The sequence below is a fragment of the Narcine bancroftii genome, chromosome 7 (assembly GCF_036971445.1).
Source record: "Narcine bancroftii isolate sNarBan1 chromosome 7, sNarBan1.hap1, whole genome shotgun sequence".
Classification (NCBI taxonomy): Eukaryota; Metazoa; Chordata; class Chondrichthyes; order Torpediniformes; family Narcinidae; genus Narcine; species Narcine bancroftii.
In genome coordinates, this window is record NC_091475.1 from 141,221,610 (window position 1) to 141,246,146 (window position 24,537).

Below are 24,537 nucleotides of genomic sequence, written 5' to 3' on the forward strand. Positions count from 1 at the left end.
ACAATAAAAATATAAATGCTTAATTACTGCTACATCATTTCTAGTGTGGACTCTGGTAATTTTATTGGTGTTATTGGTATTTTGTTCTGTTACTTAGAGATCTATTACCACATTCATTTTTTGTCAATTTTCTCTGGCTTTTAAAACAACACATTTGGTATACAACCCACCAAATCTTCTAGATTGATTTAATTTGCTATGCTTCCATTTAAAAACTGGTTTACTTTATTTTAATGTATCACTCGAGAGGGAGAATTAATCAAGAGTATTTTTGAATGTCTCTACTTATTACCAGTCCATATTTTGTTCTATGTAGAAGTGTAGCAAAATGAACAAAACTGTCAATCAGCTTTAGTTCTCTATCCCTCAGGAAGAATTGCGCACAATTTCAGAAAAAGCAAAATACTTAATATTGTGCAACAAAAGAAGCATTATCATAGATCTATACTTGGGTCAGACAGAAATGCTTTTATTCCATCTTTCATTTAGAGGAGGACGACAAATGAGATCACTGTAAAGAACCTGTCTACATATATATTTTTTTGTTACAAAGCATCATTTATCAACCTATCCAAAGCAAGAAGATGCATCACCACTTATTCTCACATCACTTTTGCCAAGTGGCCATTTTTACAATGGAGACCTCTGCCTCCAGTTAATGCAAGAGAGATCTCAAAACAAAGCATTCCATTGATTTAATTGGTTATTAAATTCTCATCAAACACTATTTCTTGACCAAACCACTCCCAGCATCTTAAGAACAAGCCTGTATCTACATTATTTTCCAAAATAGATCCATATACTTCAGGAGTGATCCATGATCTCCTTTACACATTATTTTGGAACCTTCTATCCTGGGAACATACTGAGAAAACATTCTAAACCATTCTGACAAAACACAATGTGGCTCCAAATATGTCAATTATGGCTTCATCTGTGCTGCTAATTATGTCTTTATGCTAACTCACACCACCAATTACTAAGGCATTGCTGCAAAAACTTCTACTGTGACTTCCAGTGAAATGAGGTAATCTCTAAAAATTCATTCCAATGGACTGCTTAGTCTATGTTGACACAGTTGAGTCTTCAGTTCAATTAAATAACCCAGGTGCAATATTTGAAGCTCAGAAGTAAATTTTTGTCTGCTTCGTGATTTCACAATGTGATATGCAAATACATTTTAAGTGCTACTTGCCTTTGCGGCATCTCTCTACAATTAAGTCAAAGCATGATGCAACTTTGTTGAAGCTTTTCATGGATGAATCAAATATCTTGTCCGTTTGAACACTGAGCGGACTGAACAATTGCTGCCATGAACTACCACAACATTGGTGACTCACATTGAATTAGATTGTGGGCTGAGGTGGGAATCACAAATTTGCTCTTAATTCATATTATATCCCTCTCACTCAATCCTGCTGAATATAGTTTTTTGATACTTTTCAGATATTGATATAACTCATCCCTTCAAAAAATCTGCACACTACATTTAATTTCCCACATTCCATGTCTTCATGTATATTGAATTTAGTTGTTTCTCCACAAATCAATCCACAAACTTATCACATTCATTTGCTTACTATTTAGCCTTGTCTCCCTTCCTCTCAATGTGATTCCAGCTGTCTATACCTTAGTTCTTTGCTGGCAGAAAAACTTTGAACTACCCTAGTACTACTCTGAGCTGAAAGATGGCATCAAATCTTTGGATCTCATTGAGGAAAATCTGCTAGGCAAGGTGATCATCTATATCAATTGCTATAAAAATGACCATCACCTGAAACTGGAATCTCATGGTTGGATACTAGTCAATATGTTGCAGGTGAAATTCAACACTCAATTCTTCTCTTCCAAGGCAGGAAATCAATGGGTTGTGACCCTGTCAGATATTTTGATGTGCTCTTATATGGGAGTAGAGGCCTGGATGTTGTGGATGGATGTGGTGGGATTTGAGGCTGGAACATTGGGAGTAGATGAGGAAAATTGACAGATCATCCACAAAGAAGGCATTGATGGGGCAGAGGATATTCTGATTGTTGGCATTGTAAAGCTGGACCAGGGTAGCATTAGGTAGATGAGGACCAGCATTTTGGCAAAGGCTTGCTTTACATTGAAAATATTTTGGAATCAGAGGCTGGCAACACAGTGGGGAAAGTAAAGACTGGAGATAGGAAGTATAACAGGGTGGGGGGATGAGAAGCAAGGTGCTGATCTCATCCACCAAACTTTCACTCCACCTCTATCTATCTTAAGGCATGTTTGGAAGTTAATAAAATACTTCACACATTTCCTTCTGAAAAATTTATCAGTTGCATTTACTTTTTATGAAATTCAAGTTAGTTGGAGGAGCAAAGTTGGTGATATCACTTCCATCTAAATGTTCCTTCAGTAATAGAGACTGTGGCAGGACTTCTGCTTAATGCTTGATAATTGGCATCCACTACTTCTGCATCCAACATCTTCCATCAACTGAAAATGGTTATGCAACAACACTTGGAATGATTAACAGGATGCTCTGCAAAACTCTTGTGCTACTGAAGAAGATATTTTGGCCAATTTCTACCACAATGTCATAGTAGTCCCATCTCTGCCACTGGTTATTCCTGCCAGAAGAATTCTCAAAGAGCTATTCAAAGGGTAAAGATGGAAGTATGTTTTAGATTTAGATGAATGACATATTAAGATAAAAATAATGAAATATGGAATGAACAAGAAGGATAAAATCATCACTGAGTAAATTGATTTTTATTTCATTAAATTACCAGTGTTAATTTTCTTCTGAGGAATTTTAAGACAGCATTTAAATTATGTTTCAGGGCCTTAAATGTTGTATATTGGTGTTTATTAGCAATCATTTTATTAAAAACTCACTTAAAAAAGACCAAACATAAATTTTTCAGACATTTTTAATGTAGCCCTAATTGGCAAGATGAGCAAGCTTGCTCTGTTCCAGCTCATTTAGTACTCACAGTCCAGCAATAAGGACAGCTGTGCAGCGTCCTGAGGAGGGAGGGGCTTGTCATGTGCAGACTCAAAAGTTGCTGTCCATTTCTTGAGGATAGCTTTTCTATTATAATCCAGTACAGTTTTATTACATTATCCTTTGGTGTGATGGAATAAAGTTCAAGCTAGGAAGAAGGAGATCAGTCAAATCAGATTTCAATGAGAACGAAGTTAGAAAATGGGAATTTAAGAACCTAAAAGCCAGTACATTTCCTACAGAAAATATCTTTCTGGTGAACACTCTCCCAGCATCTGCAGAGTAACTGTAGAATAACACATCTTTCTTCTGTTCTTATTGTGCAAGTTAATCCATCTGGCTCACAGAAAGCTCCTGTGAAAAAGGCCTTCCTACCCATTAATTGGTGTTTTCAGCTGAAGCAGTGAATAATGGAGGTATGGCCTGGAGACAAAGTGTTCTGATTAACTTACAAACTGCGGTAAACTGGGACTACTATGACATTGTGGTTAAAATTGGCCAAAATATCTTCTTCAGTAGCACAAGAGTTTTGCAGAGCATCCTGTTAATCATTCCAAATGTTGTTGCATAACCATTTTCCGTTGATGGAAGATGTTGGATGCAGAAGTAGTGGATGCCAATTATCAAGCATTAAGCAGAAGTCCTGCCACAGTCTCCATTACTGAAGGAACATTTCCAATTGGATTCTTGCTTCAATGTGCTAGGACATGCTCTTTGCTGACTGTGCTTGAAGCTCCTCCCACTGACCCCTGGATAAAAGCAACTGTGCCACAGCCCCCTCCCCAGTCCATAACAGTCAACTAGCATGGACGGACAATCATTCAGTGGTGAATAAAAGCCTATCAGTTTCTAAACAACTTCTAGTCTTTGAACTTATTGATGGGAAGTTATTTATGGTGCATCAATTTTATTTACAACAGTTTTTTTTTTAAAAATGGAGCAGACACTGAACCTCAACCCACAATCGCCTGACTCATCCAACAATTTCAAACTCTGGCGCGTTGTTTCAAATCGTTCCTGCAGGCCTCCTCCACTATTGTTGAATCAGAGGATGACAAGCTACAAATATTGTATTCCTAGGTCAGGCCCCTGTAGACATGATGATTTGGGACACTGAGTGGTACCTAGAAATACTGCAAAGCCAGTATTAAAGGAAGGTAAATGCAGTCTACGCTAGGCACATCCTGGCTACCTGTAAGCAGCATCCCAGGAAACGAGCGTTGAGTGCTTTCAGGCCCTGCAAGCTCTCAGACGGGCATGTGACTGCAAGGTTCTGGCAGTAGCAGTAAACATGGACAATTTGATCAGAGACACCATTGTTGTGGGCATAAGATCCAGCAGAGAGTGATGGAGCAGGATAAGCTCAGTCGAGGTGACAGGCATGCTAGAGGTGGCCCTCCAAAACATTGATGCATACTCGGCCGACAATATTGCCACCTCGTGGCTACCATGGGTGCCGCCATCTTGGGAAGTCGGAGGACTGCAAGTCTGCGGCATACTGCCATGTCCCTCCAGCAACCTGACCACAGACACTGTACACTGAGAGCACCTGAAGAGCTACTTCTGTGTTCTGCTCAAACACCCGAGAAAAGGCTGCCCGGCGAAAGATGTGGTTTGCGCTAACTGTGAGAAGATAGGGCACTAAGCTAAGATGTTTAAATCCGAGTCGTCCTCTAAACCCAGCAAAAACTCCACCATATCTACAGAGCCCAACAGTGACTCAACACTGGTCTCCATCATGCTGGACCAAGGGAGACCTCACCAACTCGCCAGATTGATGATGGAGAGATATGCGATGAGCTGCCTGTTTGACACGGTGCAGCGCTTCTCTCTCATAGTAAGGCCAGTAAACCACAAAGTTTCTTTGGCCTCAAAGTCCCAAACAGCAGATGTCCATGGCTACTGTGTAGTGACTCTGACTGTGCAGGGCACAGACTACAAAGACTTTAAACTCCTCGTGATGCCACAGACTTGTGCTGCCGTGCTGCTGGGGCTGGACTTTCAATGCCATCAGTGGAGTACCATGCATTGATTCCCTCCCAGCAACCTGCAGATTTCCCACCAGGCGCAACCTGAGGCCTTTCAACCCTTATGATCACCATTCACTAACCTCACCCCTGATTGTAAACCCATTGTTGCCAAAAGTAGGTGCTACAGGGCCTTTATTAGGTCAGAAGTGCATCAGCTACAGAATGAGGGGATAATTGAAGCCAGCACCAGCCCCAGGAGAGCCCAAGTGGTGTTAGTAAAGAATGGGGAGAAACATAGGATGGTCATCGACTACATTCAGACCATTAATAGATATACACAGCTAGATACATACCGTCTTCCCTGTATATCTGACATGGAAAATCAAATTGCTCAATATCAGATATTCTCCACTATTGATTTAAAGTCGGCTTTCCACCAGTTCCCCATCCACCCAGAGGACCGCCAATCTACTGCCTTTGAGGCAGATGGCTGCCTCTACAATTTCCTGAGGGTTCCATTTGGAGCCACCAGCAGGGTCTCAGTCTTCCAGTGGGTGATGGACTGCATGGTAGACCTGCATGAGCAGCAGGCCACATTCCTGTATCTGGACAATATCACCATTTGTGGCCATGAAAAGCAGAATCATGACTCCAATTTCCAAAAAATTTCGCCAGACAGTCAAACTGCTTAACCTGTATACAATAAAGATAAATGTATGTTTCGCACAAGTCGCCTTGCTATCCTTGGCATGACATAGAGAACAGAGTCACTGGATGATCCTGACTGCATGTGCCCTCTTTTGGAACTTCCCCTTCCTCACAGCCTCAAGGCCCTGAAAAGGTGTCTGGATTTTTTCTACTGTGCCCCAGTAGATCACAATTTTGTGGACAAGGCCCACCCCCCTCGTCAAATCCACCTCTTTTTCCCTGACTTCAGAGGCCTGTGCATCGAGGAGGACATTGCCAAGGTCATGATGCACCCAGTGGACAAATCCACCACATTCCAGGTGGAGAGCGATTCATCTGATTTTGCCCTAGTCGCCACCTCTTTACTAGGTGGACAGACCTGTAGCCTTTTTATTCTGCACCCCTGCAGGGCTCCGAAGTTTAACACTCCTCGGTCGAGAAGGAGGCCCAGGCCATTGTCAAGGCAGCATGTCATTGGAGACATTACTTCGCTGGTGAACGATTTACCTTGCTGACTGACCAACATGCAGTTGCTTTCATATTCAGTGAGGAAAAATCAAAAGCTACAAGATATTGGGTTGGAGAATCAAACTTTCCTCCTACACTATGATATCTTGTTCCAGCTCTAGGAAACACAATGAACCTCCAGATGCCCTATCCCACGAAACATGTGCCAAAACACAAATGGACTAGTTACAGGCACTCCACAACAATCTTTACCACCCCGAGAGTCATCAGGTTCTTCCACTTTATCAAAGCCCACAACCTACCCTATTCCATTGAGAAGATCAGGACCATGACCAGAAATTGCCAGGTCTGTGCAGATTCCATTGAGAAGATCAGGACCATGACCAGAAATTGCCAGGTCTGTGCAGAGTGCAAATAGCACTTCTATTGATCAGCAGAGTTCATCAAATGAAGGCCACCTGCCCCTTTGAATGCTTGAGTGTCCATTTCAAGGGGCTCTCCCCTCCTCCGACCGCAATTTGTACTTCCTCCACATCATTGACACAATCTCTTCACCTTGTTCAGGTATCCCTGCTATAATCATAGTGACCAGGGGATACCCTTTTATGAGTGACACTTACTGTGTCAGTTGGCCAGAGGCATTTCCATGAGCAGGACCACCAGCTACAACCACTCAAGGGAATGGGCAAGTGGGAAAGGAGAACACTACAGTATGAAGTCTAGAGGCCTTCCTGTCGTCCTCTGGCAAGATGTTCTCCCCAGTGCATTCCACTCAATCAGATCACTCCTATGTATGGCCACCATTGCCACTCCACATGGCAGGATATTTATTTTTCCCACAAAGTCCACTTCAGGAACCCCGCTGCCATCTTGGTTGATGTCCCCAGGGCCATTCCTACTCCAGAAGCATATGATGAGCTATAAATCTGAACCATTGGTCAAAAGGGTCCATCTCCTCCACACAAACCCCTAATATACCTATGTGGCATACCCCAATGGACGCAAGGACAAGGTTTCCATTTGGGACCTGGCACCCTCAGGAGTCCCCAAGATCATTGCTGAGCACCCTGCACCCCCTTCATCTACTACTATCGATGATGAACCAGTATCATGGCATGTTACCTCTGCCTCAGTGCATTTACCTTCCTTTAGAACTGGCTTTTCAGTATTTCATCCACCAAGCCGATGCCGACGGCAAAATATAGATGTCCCAGACCAAGCAAGATTCAAAACACCTGCACCACAGTTGGCTCTACAGCAGTCACAGTGGCAGACTAGACCATCCAAAAGACTTAAGAACCCTTAATTTACTTCACTCCACTGCATTCTTTCTAAAGCAAAGGGTGAATGTGATAAACAACTGTATATATGTTTGTCTGTGCTAGGACACACCCCTGCTGACTGTGCCTGAGGGTTCTTCCACTGACCCCTAAATAAAGGGGACTGAGCTACAGCGCCCTCCTCAGTCCAGAACAGTCGACCAGCATGAATGGTCATCCATTCAGTTGTGAATAAAAGCCTATCAGTTTTTCTACAACTTCTAGTCTTTGAAGTTATTAATGGTGCATAACAGACACAGCAGCAGTTAAATGCCTTCACAAACCTCTGAATTTCTGCCACTTATTTGAGGCAGAGGTAGCTTAAAGTTAACATATCAGATAGCATTTCTCTTTTGACACTTTCTGCTGCAGCCACTACAATGGCTGAGCTGCTGTTGGTGTAGAGCATGGAAGATTTAGGGGAGTGGATTTAAGGAGAAGTCTTTCAGTGCTCCTCTGTAGGGTTCTATTGACCGGTCATTTCACCTAATGATTTAAAATGGCCTTATTGTGGGCCTAGCAGTGTTTGTTTAACCTAGAAGCAGTGAACATCCATGGAGTCCAGCACCCAAGATGGTGGTGCACTCACACAGCACTGCAGACCATGAGGGCTGCATGCTCTGGGGAAATAGCAGATCTGCGGTGGGCACCATGGTGAAAGACCATTTCCCCTCCACTTGTTTAGGAGAGGATCCCAAAGGGTAGGAGACCTCACCTGTGGAATTGCATGGAGCTTGGGGTAAGACATCTTCACACCAGGCCACAGGGTGCTGGACATCACCTCATGGAAAACAGAATTCACGAGGGTGCCAAAGGTGAGTAGGCCTCCCAAAGGGCACTGAGTAGTTTCAGGTTCGTAATCAAATTGGGGCTTCATAACCAGAGGCCAAGGAGGTGACTCTGGGTGCCTGGAGCTTGGGTTCACCTCTAGAACAGTCAGGAGGCTGCACGACTACAGAGGTTATGGGAGCACAGGAAGCAGGGGCATAGGACAAAGTGCTGGGATGCTCAGACACTCAATATCCAAGGTCTTTTGCTTCTCTTCCTTTTTTTGATAGTGCCCCTTCTGTGTGTGTCTTTATGGGTGAACAAAAGTAAGCAAATTGTGTATACTTTGTGTTCATGACAATAGAGGAATCTGGACTTGAAAATAAGTCAATGAACATTTTAATGACTGACTACACTCATGAATTAAGGAGGGCTGAAAGACCACTTTTGCATAAGAATTCCTGATTTGTTGAGAAAATGCTACATCATGAAGCCTTGGGCTTGTGTGCAGATTAGACAATAGTGCCCCGCATGTGAAATTGAAAACAAATTTAGATGCAAAATTCAGGATGGCCATAGTTGCTGTTTGGGCTGTGGATGTTGTTGCTGCTATTGATTGTCTGCCCTCCACGCCAGTCATGCGGCACTTGCTGCCAGTGCAGCTGGCTGTCAGATTTGTGTGTGATGCCTTCATTATTGTGTGACCATGAGAAGTGGATGAGTAATGATGCTGCGCTGAATGAAGTAGCATCTGAAGATACAGGCAGCATGGTTGGCGTAGCGGTTAGCACAATACCTTTACAGCGTCAGAGGTTGGGATTGGGGTTCTAATCCTGTAATGTCTGTAAGGAGTTTGTACTTCCTTCCGTGTCTACTTGGGTTTGACCCGGGAGGTATGGTTTCTTCCCACCATTCAAAAATAAATTAATGGGGGCATAGATTAATAGAGTGTAAATTGGGTGGCAGGGACTTGTGGGATGAAATGATCTGTTATCATGCTGTATGTCTACATTTTTTTTTTAAATAAAATAGTGGGATTTAAGGACATATTCACTGTTTGATGACCATTTGCTTGTGGACACTGACCTTCTTGTGACACTTCATCTATCTCCTTAGGACGAGATTTCCAGCATTCATCTGCATGACCACCTCATCTTGCTGCCTTTTAAATATGAACCAACAGGTCTTTTGATGTAAGAGACCTTTTCGTTTTAGCCTCCATTTGGAGTTTCTCTTCCATGTTTCACTGATTTCCAGGGATGAGCTATTTCAGCACAAATCCCTGTGGACACTCAACCCAGAAGGCCCCTCTTCTTTGAGACATACAGACAATAACCGGTATATAATTTTGGATACTGTTGGGGGTGGGGTGGAGGTACCTACCAAGGACAAGCTATGTGATCAGGTTTCTGGCATGGAGTCTGTGGCTAAGAAGGTAAGGGAGAATAGGAGAACTATAGTGATAGGGGATTCCATAGTTAGGGGGTCAGATAAGAGGTTCTAGGGAAGAGATCGAGGATCCTGGATGGTATGTTGCTTCGCTGGTACCAGTGTCTGAGATATGTCAGATTGATTTCATGGCATTTTGCAGGAGGGAAGATGAGCAGCCAGATGTCATGGTCCATATAGGGACAAATGACATGGGTAGGAAGGGTGAGGAGGTCCTGCAAGGAGAGTTCAGGGAGTTAGATGCTGAGTTGAAGGACAGAAACTCCAGGGTTGTGATCTCAGGATTGCGACCCATGCATTGTTCTAGTGAGATTCAAAATAGGAGAATAATGTAGCTTAACACATGGCTAGCAATATGGTGCAGAAAGAAGGGCTTCAGGATTCTGTATCATTGGGCTCTCTTCCAGAGAAGGTGGGACCTGTTCCGACAGGACAGTTTGGATCTGAACTGAAGGGAAACTAATAGCCTTGTGGGAAGATTTGCTAGTGCTGCTGTGGTGGGTTTAAACTAGATTTGCAGGTGGGTGGGAATCAGAGTGCCAGAGAGATAGAGGAGTGGAGGAGGGAAAATATTATGTGAAAATTGCATGCACCATTCAAAGTCAGTGGGTTGAACATGGTAGAAATGATCTCACCATTTATTTAAATACAAGGAGTATTTTAGGAAAGGTAGATGAGCTTAGAGCATGGATTTGCTTGTGGAATTATGACATTGTGGCCATTAGTGAAACTTGGTTGCAGGACTGCTCCGGGGTTCCATTGCTTTAGATGTAATAGAATGGGGGGATGAAAGAGGGAGAAGTGACATTGCTCCTCAGGGCAAATATTACAGCTGGGCTCAGGCAGGACAGACCAGACAGCTTGTTTACTTAGGCTATATGGGTGGAGCTGAGGAACAGGAAAGATATAACCACATTCATGGGGTTGCATTTTTATAGACCTCTCAATAACCAATGAAAATTGGAGGAGCCAATCTGTAAGGAGATAGCAGACAGCTGCAGCATACACTAGGTTATGATAGTAGGAAATGTTAGTTTTACACATAATGACTGGGGGTGCTATATCATAAAAGGGCTGGATGGCTTGGATTTTGTCAAAAGTGTTTTCTAAATCAATATATAGAGGTACCAACTAGAGAGAGTGCAATGCTGGGACTTCTATTAGTGAACAAGACAGGACAGGTGACAGAATTATGTATAGGGGAACATTTTGGGTCCAGTAATCATAATGCCATTAGTTTCAAGTTAATTATGGAGAAGAATAGGTCTGGGCCTTAGGTTGAGATTTAAGTGGAATACCTTCAAAGGTGAAATTTTAAGAGTACAGAGTTTGTATGTTCCTGTCAGGATTAAAGGTAAGGTTAGCAGGCAGAGGCAACTTTGGTTTTCGATGTATATTGGAGATCTGGTTTGGAAGAAGAAAGAGGTATATAACAGGTATAGGCAGCATGGAGCAAATTATGTACTTGAGGAGTATATAAAATTCAAGAAAAACCTCAAGAAAGAAATCAGGAGGTTAAAACAAGACATGAGGTTACTTTGGCAGATAACATGAAGGAAAATCCAAGTCGTCACTTTTATTTGTCGTTCATACCATGCATTGCAGAGTAAAGACAAGATAGCGATTCTCCAAGACAACAGAGCTGATTTACACAAATATTAGTTAAAAGGCAGATAAAATATCTTATAAGACATACAATAAAATCCATGGTACACTATCCACATAACTTCTGGGAATTCAGGAATCTGATAGCTTGGGAGAAAAAAAATAATAATTGCCCAATCTGGACGTAAGAGCCAGAGTGCTATGGTACCCCCTAGCAGATGGAAGAAGCTGAGGGGTGTGTGAAGTCCTTCACAATGTTTATAGCATTCTGCATGCATCATGTGTTGTAGATGTCCGTTATGGTAGGAAGAGAGCCCCCAATGATCTTTTCCACTGACTTCACTATCCTCTGCTGGGCTTTATGGTCTGAGGTGTTATAGCTTCCAAACCAGGCAGTGATGCAATTGCTCAAAATGCTCTCATTATCTTCTCTGTAGAATGTGATGAGGATGGATGGTGGCAGTCTTTCCAGAAAGTAAATGCACTATTGGGCTTTCTTGGCTATAGAGCTGATGTTAAGGGACCAAGTGAGATTCTCCACCAAGTACACACCAAGGAACTTGATACTCTTGATAATCTCAACAATAGAGCCATTAATGGTCAGCAAAGAGTGATCCCTCCAGACCCTCCTGATGACAACACCATTCTTTTTTGTTTTATTAACATTCAGATATAGGTTGTTGGCTTTGCAACAGTCCATTCGCAACTGCGCCTCTAAATGCTAACTCATTAATCTTAAGAGCTAAAGGGATAGTAAGGGACAAAATTGGTCCCCTTGAAGATCAGAGTGGTTACCTTTATATGAAACCATAAGAGATGGGGAGATCTTAATTTTCTTTAATTGGTATTCTCACAAGAAATGGGCATAGAGTTGTGGAAAGTAAGGAAAATAAAAGGTGAGGTCATAGAACCTTTAAAGATCAATGGAGGAAGTGCTTGTTGTCTTAAAGGAAACAACGGTGGATGAATCCCCAGGGCCTGAAAAACTATTTCTTTGGACCTTGAGAGCAGCTAGTGTAGAAATTGCAGAGGCCCAGGCAGGAATATTTAAAATGTCCTTGGGCACTGTTGTGTGTGTGTCAGATGATTGGAGGGTAGCTAACATTGTCCATTTTTTTAAAAGAGGCTACAAGAGTAACTCTGGAAATTATAGGCCAGTGAGCCTGATGTCAGTAGTAGGTAAATTACTGGAAGGTGTTCTAAAAGATTGGATATACAATTATATGGAGAGCCAGAAACTGATTAGCCATAGGCAACATGGCTTTGTGCATGGTAAGTCGTGTTTAACTAATCTTCTAGAGTTTTTGAGATAGTTACCAGGAAGGTTGACAAATAAAAGCCTGTGGATGCCGTCTACATAGACTTTAGTAAGGCTGTTGACAAGATCCCACATGGGAAGTTAGTCAGGAATGTTCAGACACTAGGTATTCATGGTGAAGTAGTGAACTGGATTCTAAAATGGCTGGACGGGAGAAGACAGAGAGTAATGGTGGATGACTGGAGGCCTGTAACTAGTGCATCAGGGATCATTTTTGGGACAATTGTTGTTTGTTATCTATATCAATGATCTGATGATAATGTGGTAAATTGAATCAGCAAGTTTGTAGATGACACTAAGATTGGAGGTGTCAGCGAATAAATTTTTTAAAACTTGCAGACGGATCTGGACCAGCAGGAAAAAAAAGGTTGAAAAATGGCAGATGGAATTTAATGCAGACAAGTATGAGGTGTGCATTTTGGAAGGACAAATCAAGAAAGGACATACACGATGGGGTTGGGGGGGGGGGGGGCGGCGTGTGACAAGATGACATAGAAGAAAGGTGTGTATTTCACCTTTCCCCAGCTGGATTATTAAATACCTGGTTTTAAAAAAGCATTAAAGTGGTTAAAAATAATATTTTCAGTCGTTTAAATAACAGTGATTTATTATGGCAACTAATGTGAAAAAATCTAAACCTCAACTTCAAAAAAAATTATCATACAAAAGTGCAGAAGAACCGAGGCCTACCAGCATAGCTGAATCCATGGTATCGTTGTTGGGAGCCACAAAGCCTCAGAAGACTCCAGCCCATTTGAATTTGACCTCGGCGCCAATCCTGCCTCTGCAAGATGGTGCTGACACTTTGGTGAGTTCGGCCGTTGCGAACCCTCATTCACGTGAAGCCGTGCGCGTGGGCAGCATGGCCAACAAGCGACCCGTGAACCCACAACCTTGCTGGGTGCCCTAGGGATGCGCAGTGTAGCATCGGAGGATGCTCCTGTGCATCCAGCGGCTTTGCCTTGCTTGCGTGCGGCACCCTGGGTCCGAGAACTGCTGGACATCCACCATCCTGAAGAGGTCGGGGTGCCGGCGTCGGGTGTCCAGACCCGCAGCAGTTCAGCTAAAGAATTTACGATGACTGAGGAAGAAGAGGAACTTATTTTATTGGAATTTTCCCAGGAGGAGGAGCCTGTAGTTAAAGAAGGTAGACCTCAAAAAGTGGTGGTGGAATCTGGAATGGATTCAGTGTACACTGTTTTGGAAGGGATTGCTTGTCAAATAGACAAAATGTCAAAACAAATATCAACTCAAGGATTTATGGAGATGAAAATAAAAATGAATACTTTGTGTGATGATATGTCAACTATGAAACAAGAAATGACTGTAGTTAAGAGTGATATTAATAGATGGATAAAATCAGTTGATACTGTGTGTAATGTGCGTTGAAAGAACCAAAGACTTGTTGATCCAAACCAAGGCTATTATTAACTAAAAGACTGAAGCATATCACATGTAGGTCGACCAGTCCAGAATGACCTGGTCTGGCTAGGAGCAATCCTTTAAGACCAGCCAGTAGGTGTGGCTACACTCTCAGCCAATCACAGTCATCCTACATTACTATCTGTACATATGTACATATTCACATTGGTGATAGAATCTGTACTATCACACTGCAAGATAATTTTAAGAAAATTGAAACAGCCTTTTTAGAGTGTCAAAATCAGGTGGAATGTAATAGAGAAAAAATGGAAAAAGTGGAAGGTTCTTTTGTAGATTGGGGGATTCAAAGAAGAGACTTATTGAAGAAGATTGATTCATTGGAAAATCAAATCCAAAGGAATAATGTGAAAATAGTTGGTCTTCCAGAAGACATTGAAGGTTCCGATCCTATAAAATAAAAATAAGCATTTGATCCCAGAGGTACTGGGTAAAGACCGTTTTCCTGAAGGTTTGAAACTGGATCAGGCCCATAGAGCGTTGAGGAAAAATAACACTTCCAGGACAAACACAAAGGGCAGTCTTGATTTGTTGTTTAAAATACTAAGACAGAGAAATGATTCTACGTATGGCTGGCAGTACAGAAAGCACGGCAGAGTCAGTCTCCATTAATGGTTCAACATAATAGTGTTTTTTTTTAATGCCGATTTGAGCCAAGAGGTTATTAGAAGATGACGAGAATTTTAATATGGCTAAAGATGTTTTGTGCCAAAAGAGCTAAAAGTTTGCTTTTCATTATCCTGCAATTTTTACGGTTTTTTTATGGAAATTTTCAATATCAATTCTTTGAGAATGATCATGATGCTTTGGTTTTTGCTAATTCTTCCTCATTGTCTCCTAAGAGGAGGGTAAATAGAAATGGAAATGGAAATGGGTATGGAAAGAATGGAAAGTATGGAAAAAATTGAAAGAAAAAGAGTTGACACAAAGTCTTCTTGATGTTGAAGATCTGGAGCATTCATTGGGTTTGGAATCATTGGGTTGAATATATGGACTATATTTGATTATGTTTAATTAAATGAGATAGACAACAGACTCGCCAAGGCAAATAGCGCCTTTGGAAGACTACACAAAAGAGTCTGGAAAAACAACCAACTGAAAAACCTCACAAAGATAAGCGTATACAGAGCCGTTGTCATACCCACACTCCTGTTCGGCTCCGAATCATGGGTCATCTACCGGCACCACCTACGGCTCCTAGAACGCTTCCACCAGTGTTGTCTCCGCTCCATCCTCAACATCCATTGGAGCGCTTACACCCCTAACGTCGAAGTACTCGAGATGGCAGAGGTCGACAGCATCGAGTCCACGCTGCACGTCTCCAGAATGGAGGACCATCGCCTTCCCAAGATCCTGTTATATGGCGAGCTCTCCACTGGCCACCGTGACAGAGGTGCACCAAAGAAAAGGTACAAGGACTGCCTAAAGAAATCTCTTGGTGCCTGCCACATTGACCACCGCCAGTGGGCTGATAACGCCTCAAACCGTGCATCTTGGCGCCTCACAGTTTGGCGGGCAGCAACCTCCTTTGAAGAAGACCGCAGAGCCCACCTCACTGACAAAAGGCAAAGGAGGAAAAACCCAACACCCAACCCCAACCAACCAATTTTCCCTTGCAACCGCTGCAATCGTGTCTGCCTGTCCCGCATCGGACTTGTCAGCCACAAACGAGCCTGCAGCTGATGTGGACTTTTTACCCCCTCCATAAATCTTCGTCCGCGAAGCCAAGCCAAAGAATTAAATAATAAATATGTATCTGGCTGGGGGGGTGGATGACACTGAAAACTTTGATAGTCATCTGCCACTAGTAGGTTTACCACTCCCAGATTATTAGGGTATTACTATCTTTGGGTGTTTTTTTGTGTTAATTTTTTTTGAGGGGGGGTTTCTTGCCTTTTTTAAAAATTATAGAGGGGAGCATTATTTTATAGTATGTAAATATATTAGTAGTTAAAAATATGTCTAAATTGAATTTTGCAACTTTTAATATTCAGGGATTAAATAATCCAATTAAGAGAAAGAGAATATTGGCTTATATTTAAAAAAAGTGAAAATTGACATTGCTTTTTTACAAGAAACACATCTGACTGAAAAAGAACATTTGAAATTGAAAAGAGATTGGGGTGGTCATGTATTTTTTTTTCTTCTTTTAATTCTAAGGCAAGAGGAGTAGCGATTTTTGATCCATAAAAATTTACTATTTGAATTGGAATCTTTAGAGGGGTATGCTGGAATAGTATTAAGAGTGAACTGTAAAATTTTTGCCGAATCTTGGACTTTGCTGAAACTTTATGCCCCTAATATAGATGATGAGCAGTTTATTTCAGAAGCTTTTTACTGTTAACTCAAGCTGATGAAAATGTCTTTGATGGTGGTGATTTTAATTATGTTCTGGACCCCTTATTGGACAGAAATCCAAAAAGTATAATGAAATCAAAGATGGCAACACAAATTAATGTGTGAATGAAAGATTTAAATTTGGTGGATATTTGGAGAAAAGTTAATACTACAGAGAAAGATTTTTCTTTTTACTCTTCACGACATGATTTGTTTTCTAGAATTGATTTATTTTTGATATCAGCACCTTTACAAGGTAGAGTATTATGAACTGAATATAAAAGTAGAGTTATATCAGATAATTCATTATTACTTTTTTCTTGTGAAAGTTCGGAGGTAGTACGTCCGTTGTTTAGATGGAGGTTTAACGCAATGTTGTTGAAAAAACCAGAGTTTGTTAATTTTGTTAAAGAGCATATTGCTTTATTTTTGACTGACAATGTTAATTCTGTGGATAGTTATTTTGTAATATGGGTCACTTTAAAAGCTTATTTAAGGGGGAAGATTATTAGTTATTCTACGAAAGTTAAGAAACAATTTATGGCAGAAAGTTTAGAGTTAGAAAATCAGATTGCTGAGTTAAAGAAAGATTTCCAGAAAAGTGTACTTCGAACAAGTATAGGAGCCTTACATTAAATACAATAGCGAAAACCTACCGGGGACAAACATTACCTAAGTTGATGGAAGGAGAAGGAAAGAAAAGAATGGACTTAGTAGAATTTCTGGTGTAATTTTGTTGAATGACAACATTGTCTGACTGGCTTAATGCAACCTAGATTGTATACCTAAAATGGATGAGAGGGGTGGGGGGTGGGGGGGGGTGGTTTGGGAGGAAAGGGGGGGGGGGAGAAAAAGTCACTGTATATGTGTGAAAAAGAAATAGTGTATATCATGGCTAATGTGATTTATGGTGTGAAAAATAAAAAATTTAAAAAAAAAATGTATCAGAAGATTAAAAAGCCACATTAGCAAGGATGAAATTACGTTATAATACTTTAAAAACTTGTCAGTTTGAGCGCTTGATTAATCAATCTAAACAACATTATTATGAGTTGGGGAAAAGAGCTCATAAGATACTGCTTGGCAATTGAATGCTGAACAGGCATCTTGGACTATTAATGCTGTTAAGAAGAATTCAAAAATTACTTATAACCCTCAGGAAATTAATGACCAGTTTTATTTATTTTATCTAAAATTATATACTTCTGAGGTGAAACAGGATAATGGTTCTATTGACTCATACTTATCTAAATTAAAGTTACTGGTATTAGATGGGAATGATGTTCAGGAATTAGAATCTCCATTTATGGATTTTGAAATAAAGGAAGCTATTCAGGAAATGCCTAATATAAAGTCCCCAGGGGATGATGGATTCCCTGTGGAATTTTATAAACATTTTTATGACTATTTCTCTAATGTATTTGGATAAGTGTTGAATCAAGTTAATGAAGATCAGAAGTTACCAGAAATATGTTCAAGTGCTTTAATAACTGTTATTCCAGAAAAAGATAGAGTTCCATTAAAAGTGTCTTCATATAGACCTATTTCTTTATTAAATGTAGATTATAAAATTATAGCAAAATTATTAGCTAATAGACTTGCTAAATATTTACCCAAATTGGTACATATTGATCAAACAGATTTATTTAAGAATAGAAATGCATCAGACAATATATTTTAATTAATTACTTTGGTCAATGCATATCAAAAGCAACCTAATCACCCTATGGTGGTTGCATTAGATGCAGAAAAAGCTTTTGATAGTGTTGATTGGAATTTTTTTATTTAAAGTGTTAGAGAAATGTAAATTCAGCCCTATTTTATTGGTTGGGTCAAGGCTTTATATACGAACCCAATTGCTAGGGTGATGACAAATGGACAGATTTCTTTACCATTTAAATGTACTCGTTCAACTCGGCAGGGCTGCCCATTGTCACCAGCCTTATTCCTGTTGGCTGTTGAATCATTAGCTCAGGCTATTAGACAAAATTAAGAAATTAGAGGGATGAGGGTTAAGAATGAAGAATATGAAATTAACTTATTTGCGGATGATGTGTTGATATATTTGACGGAACCGGAGTGATCATTGAAACAATTGCAAGAGTGTTTGTTGAAATTTGGAGAATTATCAAGATATAAAGTTAATTTGGATAAAAGTGAGATTTTACCAGTTGGAGTGGGAGATTATTCTGAATTTAGAATTATTACAAAATTAAGTTGGACAAGTAAAATTAAATATTTAGATGTGTTTATGGATACTAATTATCAATCATTATATCAATTAAATTATATGCCTATATTAAGACAGATTAAAGCAGATTTGATTAAGTGGAAAGATCTTCCATTAACATTGATTGGTCAGGTCAATTGTATTAAAATGAATATTTTTCCTCAAATGTAATATTTATTTCAGTCAATGCCTTGTTTACTTCCAAAGGGTTTTTTTCAGTGTTTGAATAAAGCAGAGTGAGAGTTTTTATGGAAAGGTAAATTAGCTTGAGTAGCATTGCATAGACTTATTTGGATGTATGCATTGGGCGGACTACAGTTACCACATTTTCAAAATTATTATGAAGCAGCCCAGTTGAAGTTTGTTAGTAGATTGATGGATTGAGATCAGCCTCCTCGTTGGGCTAAAGTGGAGATGGTGTGTATTTCTAGGGTTCATGAATTTATATTTCATTGGAATTTGATTGTATTACAGCAACATTATATGCTGATATTGAAACATTTGTTAAATATTTGGATTAAAAAAATAGGGTGTTAGAGTCAAAAGATAAATTATCAATTTTATCTCCATTGTATAATAGTCAGCTTATTCCTTTTTCAATGTTTAATAATAATTTAAAGATTTGGGACTCTAAAGGTATAAAGACAATACAAGATTGTTATGAAGAGGGGAAATTTCTTTCCTTTAATCAATTGAGAGAAAGATTTGATATACCTGTAAATTCTTTGTTTGTGTATTATCAACTTAGAGCTTTGATAAAATATAATTATGGTAGAGAGATGATTTTACCTACTTTGTCGAGATTGGAATCTTTGATTTTCTCTATAAAGGGTTATATTTCAGTTATGTATAATTTGTTACAAGATAGTATGGATAAGTCAGATTGGGAGAAATCTAAACTTAAATGGGAGAGTGATTTACTATTTTTTTTTCTCGAAGATGATTGGGTGACTATGTGTCAGGATAATGTAATTAAATTGACTAATGTAAGATATGGAATGGTTAATTATAATATTTTACATCAATTATATTTGACCCCGGAAAAACTAAAAAATATGGGTTTAGTAATTCGGATTCTTGTTTTAGATGTGGCTCATGTATTGGAACTTTTTTTTCATGCTGTTTGGACTTGTGTTAAAGTTCAATCATTTTGGCAAGGAATTAAAGTAGTTTTGGAAAAATTATATAATTTTATATTACCATTAGATCCAACAATTTTTTGTTGGGAAATTTGTATTCATTAAGGGGAATGGGATTGGACAAAATTCAAATTGCTTTTGTACGTTTGGTGTTATCAGTAGTGCGTAAATGTGTTGCTAGTACCTGGAAAGATGATACTGAAATTAGTATATTACACTGGCACAATGAATTGAAAGTATGTATTGTTATGGGAAAAAATACCTATAATTTACATGATAATTTTTCTTCTTTTGTTAATAAGTGGTCTCCGTATTTGAATTATATGCATTTAGGTATCCTTTGAAATGTTATTAACATTTATAATATTTTCTTTTTATATATATTATCTTTTTTTTTGCTCCCCTTAAGGGAGCTGGCTGAAGGGGTGGGAGGGTGGGATGGGTTTTTTTGTTTTTTTTATTTTTTTAAATTTTTTTTAATTATTTGTTCTGTTTTGTTTTTTTATATATCTTTGTAAAAATCTTTTTTTATTATTACTATATTCTATGACATGTTTTTTTTCTATTTTTAAATAAAGTTTGAAAGAAGAAAAGGACATACACGGTCAATGGTAAGGCACTGAGGAATAGTGTGGAACAGAGGGGTCTGGGAATACAGAATCTTAATTCTCTGAAAGTGGCATCACATGAGGATATGTTATAAAGAGATATTTTGGCATATTAGCTTTAATAAAGCAAAGTACTGAGTATAAGAGTTGAGATAGTATGTTAAAGTTGTATAGGACATCAGTGAGGCTAAATTTGGAGTATTGTGTGCAGTTTTAGTCATCTAACTACAGGAAAGATATCAATATGATAGAAAGAGAGTGGAGAATCTTTACTACGATGATGCCTTAAATTCAAGAACTGAATTACAGGGAAAGGTTAAACAGGTTAGGACATAGAGGTATTTAAAATTTTGAGGGAGTTAGACAGAGTAAATGCAGATAGGCTTTTACCACTGAGGCTAGGGGAGATACAATCCAGAAGACATGGATAAAGAGTGAAAGGGGAAAAGTTTAAGGGGAAATATGGGGGAACTTCTTCACACAGAGAGTGGTGGCAGCTGAAGTGGTGAATGAGTGCTCCATTTTACTATTTAAGAAGAATTTGAACAGGTACATGGATAGAAGGGGTAAGGAGGTCTATGGACTGGGTGCAGGTCAGTGGAAATTGGGAAAAAAATAAATGGTTCAGCACAGAGTAGATGGGCCAAAGGGGTCTGTTTCTGTGCTGTAGTATTATATGGTTCTAGTGTTAATTGGTGGTAACAAGAGGCTTCTGCTAATTTGGGTATCCAATCAATAGTGCAGTCAGTTGCAATCAGCTGCAACTCCATGAATGGTAATGGTAGGAAGGCAGGAAGAAAAGCTACCTCCCTGAGTATGAATTGATATTGTAAATCACCAACTCCATTTATTTTTCAGTGAACTATTTGGCTTAGTCCATCTTATGTAGGCCATAATGTATTTTCATGACTCTTAAATCATTTTGTTCAAGCAAACCAAACAATTAATAGAAATTGAATGGTGGTGACAGGTATATTCAATTGAGTATTAAGCCATTCATCAAGATAATAAGTGAGAAAGAATCCAATCTGTAGGCATGAAGAGGTAGAAATCCACATCATGCCCAATTTTTTGTCTGAGAACTGAGTGATGAGGATTCAAGTTTCTTGATAATCTCTTGAGCCTTACACCACCCAAGTGTGTGCCATTGAAAAGGTTGGCAGCCAATGGTTTCTAATGGCTTCTCGTAACAGTCATTAATAAATCCTCCAAATATATCAATAAGACATCTAATTAAGTTCTTTAAGATCTTATGAACAGAAAATTGAACATGAAACATTTTCATTCTGTTCTTTGCACATTGAATCTAAAAGAAGGAATTCAACAATGACTCATTTTCAGAAAAAAAGTTTCAGCAAAAAAGAATGAATTATAAGTTCAGTCCAGCTACACAAACAAAACTGAAATTCTCTGCAGTGTGTTGTTGCTCATGTTTTATTAATATTGATTTATGATAAGAGATGTCTGACATAAAAATATGAATAGACTGAGCATTATGACTGATGTAGAAGGCTATGAATTACATTATGTACACAAAAGGGTTTTAAATGTAAATTTCCGATGCCATTGAACAAATCTTTGATCAAGTTGAAAAAAAGTCTTAATATTTGCCTGATGTTTCTGTGTTATTTCCTATTTTACATTCTCCTATTGAGTTGAAAACAAGTATATTCATTAAACTTTCCACTGGACCTTTGACATTGACTTCTTGAGTTAAATGAGAAAGAATTGTTATAAAAAATACATTTCACATCTACTATGTGCCCATTTATTTCAATAGTAGTGGTTTTCCATAGAAACATGAAAAAAGGATACACAACCATTTTGCTTTCACTTACAGTACAACACTGATTATCCAAAACTATCAGGACTGGGCCTATGTCAGATTAACCTGTTTACTCGGATACTCATATTTTTTTTTTAAAAACAACTCAGAAGCAACAGCAAATCACTTGTATCAATGTTTAAGCAACAACAAAAAAACAATGGAAGGCTATTTAAACATTAAAATAATGTTTAATTTTCACCAAAAAATGCTTGCTGCAATGCTACCACTGATCTTCAAGACTTCCCAACTGCTGTTGCCAATTCCCCCGTCACCAGAGTTCTTGACGCACGAGTCCCAACTCCAAATCTTTCCCTAAACCTACCGCACACCGAGGAGTCTGGTTTGTGTGTGTGGTAGTAGGCTGAGGGGAGGGTTCAGAGTCTGCATCGGGAGCTCTGGTGTGCCAGGAAGGGAGGGAAGGGGAGGGGAGGGAACACTACTGAGCCCGAGGTCCCACTCCTGCTCTCCTTGATGAAGTGAGGACAATTGATTCTTCCAACTGATTGTGGCTGGGAGATAGTGGCATGCAGGTTGAAAGGGATAGTAGGAGAGAAAATTCAATGGGGGAAGGCAAAGAAGAAATGGAGAGTGAGAGGGGAGAGAATTACATGAAATGAGGGCAATCGTCATTCTAATTTCATGTCGAGTGAATTTAGTTTTCAACCTGTGCGGTCAGTTCGGCTCTGAAATTTTTTCAGATAAATGAGGATTTCTGATTTGTTCCTCATTTATCAGATTTTTTTTTCGGAGAATCTGATTTTGGATAATTAGAGTTATACTGTATTTTACAATAAAAAGTATAAATGCCACAAAGTCACATTGATTCTTGTTACCTGCATTCATTGCTTATGACAGGTTATTCTGACCTAATTGATTAAACATGGGTTTACCTTCATTAAAAATTTAATTTTTTCCACTAATACCAGCTTCAGCACAATATTTTAGAAATGAAATAAACAGTTTTACCCTATTGATATGGGAAAGTTTTTCAGATTTGCAGGGAAATATTTCATTAACTATTACAGCCTTGCTCTAACATTATTCTTGATGCTCTATTCTCTATATATTGTTTCAGAAATTCTATTTGTTCAGGGTAACAAGATTTGGAACATTTTCTTCAAATGAAAAGGGGCAGATTGTACTGTGCTTTTGAGTCCATTTAATTGGATTCAATTTGTGTTTCTACTTGATGTACTCCAATAAGCTACAGGTACTTTGCTTTACCTCCATTTCAGTAAAAACAAATAATTTGTTTTCTCCTAACGTTTAATGATATATTTCTTTGGTAGCTCAAATCAGAAATGTTTCTTTGTTGTCATATTGAATTTTAAAGGTATTGAATCTGATTTCCTGGCTGAACTTTCCCCCCAACACCCCATCCCACTCCTACCCCACACAGTTTGGAAATAGTTTGAAACCACAGAAGACTATAGCACAGGCCATTTGGCTGAATCATCATTCCTCTAGTCCCACTAACCTGTACCCATTCCATAAACCTCCAGACCTCTCCCATCCATGTGTCTATTCAATTAATTCTGAAAATTTAAGAGTGAAATTTATTTTTATCTGCTGCAAGGCAGACAGATTCACCACCGGCAGGAATTGCCTAAGTGTTTCTTAAAGACACAGTCAGAGAGAGAGAGAGAGAGAGAGTGAGAAGCAAAAGAGAGTCACCAAACATCCATAGATTTGTTTCCAGCATTTCTGCAGCCCCTGCATACGGCAGCTTGTTCCAAACTCCCACCATTCTCTGAAGAAGTTCCCCCTATTGATCCCCCTAAACCTTTCCCCTTTCACCCTAAAGCCACATCCTTTGGTATTCATCTCTCCTAATCTACATGGACAAAGTCTACTCACATTTATTCTATCTATTCCCCTCATAATTTTGAAAATCTCTATCAAATCTCCCTTCATTCTTCAACTCTGTAAAGAATAAAATTCCAACCTATTTAATCTATCCCTGTACCTCAACTCCTGAAGACCCGGCAACATCCTAGTAAACCTTCTCTCTACTCTTTTGATTTTACTAATATCCTTCCTGTATGCTGGCGACTAGAACTGCACCAAAAACTCCATTTGCCTTCACCAATTTCTTATACTCCTCACCATAACATCCCAAATCCTGTACTTAAATCTTTCATTTCTGAAGACCGAGATTTCAAAAGATTTCTTTATAAACCTGACTGTGTATGATGCCACTTTCTGTGAATTATATATCTGTATTTCCAAATTGCTTTGTTCCTCTGCATTCCTCAGTGCCCTACCATTTACTAAGTGTCTTTTACTTTGGTTAGTCTTTCCAAAATGCAATACCTCACACTTGTCTTCATTAAATTCCATATGTCATTTTCAGGCCCATTTTTCCAGTTGGTCCATGTAGACAACCACTTCCAT

The 24,537-nt window shown here is 39.3% G+C and overlaps 2 long non-coding RNA genes across 4 annotated transcripts in view; one reads left to right on the forward strand and one right to left on the reverse strand.

The window, feature by feature from the left end:
- Positions 1 to 24,537, reverse strand: part of LOC138739933 (uncharacterized) — an 86,455-nt gene that overhangs the window by 49,838 nt on the left and 12,080 nt on the right. The window contains exon 3 of one of the 3 annotated variants that reach the window (XR_011342578.1): positions 2,921 to 3,125. The exons of the other annotated variants lie outside the window; for them this stretch is intronic. This is a non-coding gene — a long non-coding RNA (uncharacterized lncRNA). Of the gene's footprint in view, positions 1 to 2,920; positions 3,126 to 24,537 lie in introns of those variants that run through there. 3 annotated transcript variants of the gene reach the window in all.
- On the forward strand, positions 947 to 23,347 carry LOC138739934 (uncharacterized). Its single transcript, XR_011342580.1, has 3 exons — positions 947 to 1,027; positions 20,286 to 20,318; positions 23,219 to 23,347. It is a non-coding gene; the product is annotated as an uncharacterized lncRNA (long non-coding RNA).